The sequence below is a fragment of the Pteropus alecto genome, unplaced genomic scaffold, assembly GCF_000325575.1.
Source record: "Pteropus alecto unplaced genomic scaffold, ASM32557v1 scaffold147, whole genome shotgun sequence".
Taxonomy (NCBI): domain Eukaryota; kingdom Metazoa; phylum Chordata; class Mammalia; order Chiroptera; family Pteropodidae; genus Pteropus; species Pteropus alecto.
Window position 1 is genome coordinate 679,780 of NW_006440648.1, and position 6,366 is coordinate 686,145.

General features: G+C 34.7%; 1 protein-coding gene across 1 annotated transcript in view; it reads left to right on the forward strand.

Moving 5' to 3' along the window:
- Window positions 1–6,366, forward strand: part of MTMR8 (myotubularin related protein 8) — a 142,740-nt gene that overhangs the window by 81,274 nt on the left and 55,100 nt on the right. The window lies entirely within an intron of this gene.

Sequence of the window (6,366 nt, forward strand, 5' to 3'; positions counted from 1 at the left end):
GCTAAATAAGTTGTGGTACATCGGGAATATTGCTCAGCCATAAGAAGAGATGAAATACTGCCATTTGCAACAACATGGATGGACCTTGAAAAAAATCATCCTAAGTTAAATAAGCCAGACAAAAAAAGTTGAAAATCACATGATATTACTTACATGTGAGATATAAACCTCAAAGCAACAAATGAAGAGGACAAACATAGTATAATGAACATGGTGTATAGACTAGTGGTTACCAGAGGGTATAGGGTGGAGGAGGAGCAGGGAGGTAGACTTGGTAAAGGGGGTCAAAAACCGGGGTAGGGGAAGTGTTAAGTTGGTAAAGGGGATCAAGTATATGGGAGCTGAAGGAAACTGGACTTTGGGTGGTAAATACACAATATAATATACAGATGTGAAATTGTAATGTACACCTGAAATTATAAAATTGTATTAGCTAATGTTACCGCAATAAACTTAATTTTAAATTAAAAAAAAAAAAAACTTTAATAGGCACAATGTGAGGTAGTGAGAATATAGGAGAAAGTTGGGTAGATAGCATATTTCTAGGTAAACTGTCCTGAATGGAACTTCAAAACTAATGCTAAAAATTGAGTTGTTCATGCCTGAATTCCTGCTACTTGCTACAGTACTCACTACCTTTTTAAATCTCCTTTCAGTATTAAAGACCATTCAGTCTTTACTAAGACATTTAGGTAAACCCCAGACAGATGTATGGTTAAAGGAATGGCTTTATGCTAACCTTATAACCTTTATCCTCAGTAACTCATAACACAGATTAACATTTTTCTTTTTCCTAAATACTGTCCAGAAATGTAGATGTAACCTTAGAAGATAATTCACTCAAGCCAAACTGCCCACTCTTATTTAATGTATTATTATTATTATTGTACCTCCATGCCTTTCATCGTGCTTTTTCATTTATCTGTATTTCTTCTACAACTTCTGTTTATATAATGCCAGTCTGTTTTGTGCTGATTTACATTTATTTAAGTGATACTTTTAACTTCTACAAACCAATGTCTTAAAAATTATCCTTGCTTTGGACACAGATCTGTGCTCTTCCCTAAATTCCAACAGCCTTCTCTTTTTTCTCTTGGTTAAAGCCCTACTTCTTTTGGGTTGCCTCTTCACATCCAGGTTTGCGCATGGGAACGGACTTCTGAGTGGTCGCCAAGGAACCAGAAGTTGCAGCCTGCAGTTATAGTGAGTTAACTCCCTGTGGGATGAAGCTTAATCGTGGAATATGTGTGAAGGGAGACAAGCAGCAGATAAATTCTCCTGCCTTTAACTCCTCAGGGAATCCTCCAGGAGTCCCAGTGAACAAATGTTCACTCCTCCAAAGTGACCTATTCCTCATGAAGTAGGTCACACTTCCCATTGCTAGCATCTTTCCTAGCTTCACTTTCTTTTTATCCCACTCTACATTCTCCCTGATTTAGCTTTGGTGTGTTAATCTTTGTCTGAGCTTTGCTTTCTAGAAGGGTGCCATAATACTTGAAATTATTGAAGAATTTGTTAATTTTCATTGCCCTTAGGTCAATAGTTTTCAAAATTTGTACTTTTCAGTCAAGGAACCATTTCTTCAAACATTTTAAGGAGATCAACATACTTAGAAGTAGAGCTACAAGATTTGAAGTAGAGGACTGTGTGTCTGTGTGTGCATGTGTGAGATGTCTGGAGTCCTGCCTTTTATCTCCCTTTCCCTGGGGAAAGTTCATCTTAACAGAGCCTTAGAGCTCACCTCCCAGAGGTAGGTTTGTAAATAAGGGCTCTATTTCTGTTGTCCTTTGTTATTTCAAACCACTATAATGATGCAGGGACTTCTGAGTGTGACTCTCCTCTAACATAAACATGGGAAGGCTTGCTAAAGTTGATGGAAATGTGCATACTGTCTCCTTGCTCTTGTAGAGCTCTCTCTCCCTCTCTCCCCTTAGATTTTCCAAATATTTGTCAGGAAGAGGATAACTTATATTCTCAGTACTTCCTCAGTACTTTTCGTTTCTGTCCCAGGTCACGTTACACATCACCCACTCTACTTTTGCAGTGTTTGTTTTGATTCTTTTATTTGTAGTTGACTCTTACATTGGCACGTACATATTTATTATAAAAATATTTTTAAGTTATAGATGGGTAAGCAAATATAAAGTAACACAAGAATTATAGGAGCTCTAATAGTCTTAAAAACTGAACTATTTAGATACAATCATACAAAACCTTTACTGGAATTTGCATTTCATGAATACCTGAAATTCAGCCCAATCAGAATTACTGAGAGCATACTTTAAGGTCCTTTACTAAGAAACAGAATCACACAAACAGAAATAAGATATCAGACTCTACGAGGAAACACAAGTTTCTAGCACTCACACCACTCAGATTGTGGTGCTTGATTTAACAAATGAAAACAAAGTGCTGTGAGAATTCAGAGGTGGTTTGTGATTATTATCAATGGAGAGGGTCAAGGAAGGCTTCATGGAGTAGAGGATATTTGAGCTGGAACTTGAGCTATTTAAACAGCCTAAGAAGATAAAAGGTACAGAGAAAGGTGCACAAGCAGAGTAGGGGAGATGTGATATGCTTAGATTACAGCAAGCATTCTGAGAGCTGAGGAGGCCCATTTTCACTTGCAGAGCAATTGCCACTATTAGTTGAAACATTTTCAAAGGCAGATACACTACGGTAAACTGTGCTGGTGTGCTGCTCACAGTTGCAGACTTTTTAAATGCTTGATGCATATTCAGTATATTTTGCATGTATAAACATTCTGTGATGGCCAACGTAGCTTACGGATGTCTTAAGATCTAGAGAAGTGTGAATGAGGTTTGGTGTATGATTTATGCATTGGGTATTTAAATTTTCCAACTAAAAAATACCATTCTAACTGTATAAATAATTCTAGGATCAGATGAAAGCAGCTAGAGTGCCACAGAATTTTAGGAGAGTGCCATCACACTTGCATCCTGCAGCCCCATTTCCTGACCACACTTCAGTCCTCTTCAAGCAGCAGCAGTTCTGTTCAGAATCTAGTTTTGTTCATACTCAGACTGCTTCTGTGCTATTCTGGAAAAGATGACCTTGTGCTGTCAACATTTAAGAACAAGGTTGTAGTTGTTAAGTGAGAAATTCCTGGGGGCATAGTCTTACTCCCCCTCTAGAAAACCCACCAGGTTTTCATGGTGAAGAGCCAAGAAATAATTCTCATGTTTCTCAGAAGAAGAAAAACTAAACAAATTGACAACCTACAGGGCCACAAGGCAAGTCACTGGCTGGAGAGGTGACTGCAGACAAGTAGGACTTATTGGGAGCAGGACCATCCTTTATTATCCTTTCGATGTCTGCATCATTTATAATGATATCCCCTGGTTCATTTCAGACATAAGTAATTTGTGTCTTCTCTCTTTTTCTTTTGTCATTCTTCTGCTTTTATCTTTATTATTCATTTCCTTCTTTGGGGTTTATTTTTCTATTTTGTAGGTTATTTATGTGCTAACTTAGAATATATAAGACTTTTTCTCTTTTCAAATGTAAGCATTTAGTGCTATAAAATTTTCTCAGCATTGCTTTAGCTGAGCCCCACAAATTTTGATTGCATTTGAATTTTCATTTCAATATATATTTCATTTCCCTTGAGACTTTCTATGATGCATGGATTATTTAGAAATACATTGTTTAGTTTCTAAATAGTAGAAAATCTATTGTATATTTTCCTGTTGTCTGTCTTTGTATTATCGATTTCTAGTTTGATTTTATTGTGATCAGAGAAAATATTTTGTATAATTTCAATTAAAATTTTCAATAGCCTAGGACATGGTCTATCTTGCTATATTCTTTGGGCACTTGAAAACAGCATGTATTCTTCTGTTGTTTGATAGAGTATTATATACATGTGTACTAAGTACTGCTGGCTGTATTGAGTTCTTCCATGTCCTTGTTGATTTTGACTAATTATTCTATCAATTGTTGAGAAAGGGGTATTGATTTCTCGAACTCTAACTGTAAATTTGTCATTTGAGTATATATCTTTGGATAAATTTTTTAAGTGACTTCTCTAGGCAGTGTATTGTGTGTGTCAAACCTAATTTAGACGACTAAAGATGAGAAAGCCTATTGTTTTTATTCATATTTTTATTATTTCCGTTGTGTTTTCTTCCTTTCTGAATTTCTTAGATTCCTTCTTTTATCTTTTTAGAAAACTTCTCTTTTTAGAGAAGTTCCTTTAGTTTTATTTTTAGATTGGTCTAAGAGTGAAACAATCCTCATTTGAGAATGTCTTATTTCTCCTTCATTCTTGAAGGATATTTTCATCAGTTATAGAATTCCAAGTCAACAGTAATTTTCTTTGAGCACTTGAAAAAGTTATGCCACACCCTTCTGGATTTCATGATTTCTGATGAGCAATTAGCTATCATTCAGGTAGTTTTTTTTTTCCCCTATATGTAAGGTGTCATTTATTTCTTGCTGTTTTCAAGATTGTTTTAAGTTTGACTATGATGCGTCTTACTGTGTATTTCTTTTGGTTATCCTGTTCGATGTTCGCTCAACTTCTTGACTCTAGGTTTCTGTTTTGATTCTCTAGACTTATGCCTTTTGCTTTATTTGAAATGTTTTAAGCCATTATTTCTTTGAGTATACTTTTTCAACCCTTCATATTTCTCATTTACTTCTGATTTTCCACTGACACAAATATTAGATATTTTGTTATTATCCTACAGGTCCACGAAGGCCTACTTTTTTTTTTCAGTAGAATTTCTCTCAGATTGAATAACTTTTATTTTTCTATCTCAAGTTCACTGCTTCTTTCCTGTCTACCTTCCATTCTACTGTTGACCTCATCCGTTCATTTTTTTAAAATTTCTGTTATTGTATTTTTCAGTCGTATAATTTCCATTTGGTTCTTCTTTATGTCTTCAATTTATTTTCTGAGACTTCTTTGCTTGTAATTGGTTTGTTGCAGCATTTTAATGATGGCTGTTTAAAATCTTAGATAATTCTAACATCACTGTTATCTCTGTGTTGATTGCTTTTTTTCATTCAAGCTTATATTTTCCTTGTCCTTGGTATAATGTAGTAGATAGCAAGATATAAAACACTGTACCTGTGGATGACATGAAAGTCTATGTAGAACTAAGGAATCTAATAAAAAATTTAAAAACTTCTTAGAACTAATAGTCGAGTTCAGCAGAGTCACAGGATACAGGATAAACATGAAAATCAATTGTGTTTACATATATTAGTGATGAACAAAGGGACATGGAAATAAAAACTAAAATACCATTTATAATCGCTCGCCCAAAATGAAGTACTTAAGATCCTAGAAAACCAAAACAATCTTGAAATAAAAGAACAAAGTTGGAGGACCCACACTTTCTCATTTAAAACGTTACTACCAATCTGCAGTAATCAAAATACTGTTGTCCTGGCAGAAGGACAGACATATACAACAATGGAATAGATTAGAGAGCTTAGAAATGAACTCTTGTATATACGGTCAATTGATTTTTGACAAGAGTACCAGACATTCAGTGGGGAAAGGACAATCTTTTCAAAAAATGGTGCTGAGAAAATGATATCTACTTGCAAAGACATGCAGTTGGACCCTTACCTTACACAATATACAAAAATTAACTCAAAATGTATTAAAGACCTAAATGTAAGAGTTAAAATGTAAAATTCCTTGATGTGAACATGGGGAAAATCTTCATTGGATTTGGCAATGATTTCTTGGATATGAAACCAAAAGCACAGACAGCAAAAAAAAAAAAAAGTAATATAGGTTTGATCACAGTTAATTTTGTGTGTGTTTATCAAAGGGCATTATCAAGAGAGTGAAAAGACAGACTCAAAGATGAGAGAGAATGTTTGTAAATCTTATATGGTAAGAGATTAATATCCAGAATATATAATGAACTACTAAAACCCAGCAAAAAACGAAGTGAACATTACTATTCAGAAATTGCCAGAGGACTTAAGTAGATACTTCTTCAACGGAGATACAAAGATGACCTATAATGGTATTGGCAGAAAAACAGACACACAGACTAGTGGAATATAATCGAGTGTCCAGAAGTAAACTCGTATTTATATGGGCGAATAATTTTCAAGAAAAAAGCTAAAAACATACAGTGGAAAAAGGAAAGCCTCTTCAATAAAGGGTGCTGGGAAAACTGGAAAGCCACCTGCATAAGAATAAACTATACTGTTGTCTATCACCACATACCAAAATTAACTGAAAATGAATTAAGGACCTGAATATAAGACCTGAAACAATAAAATGCATAGAAGAAAACATAGGAATTGAACTTAAGGACCTTGGACTTAAAGAGGATTTTATGAATTTGACCACAAAGGCAAGGGAAATAAAAGCTA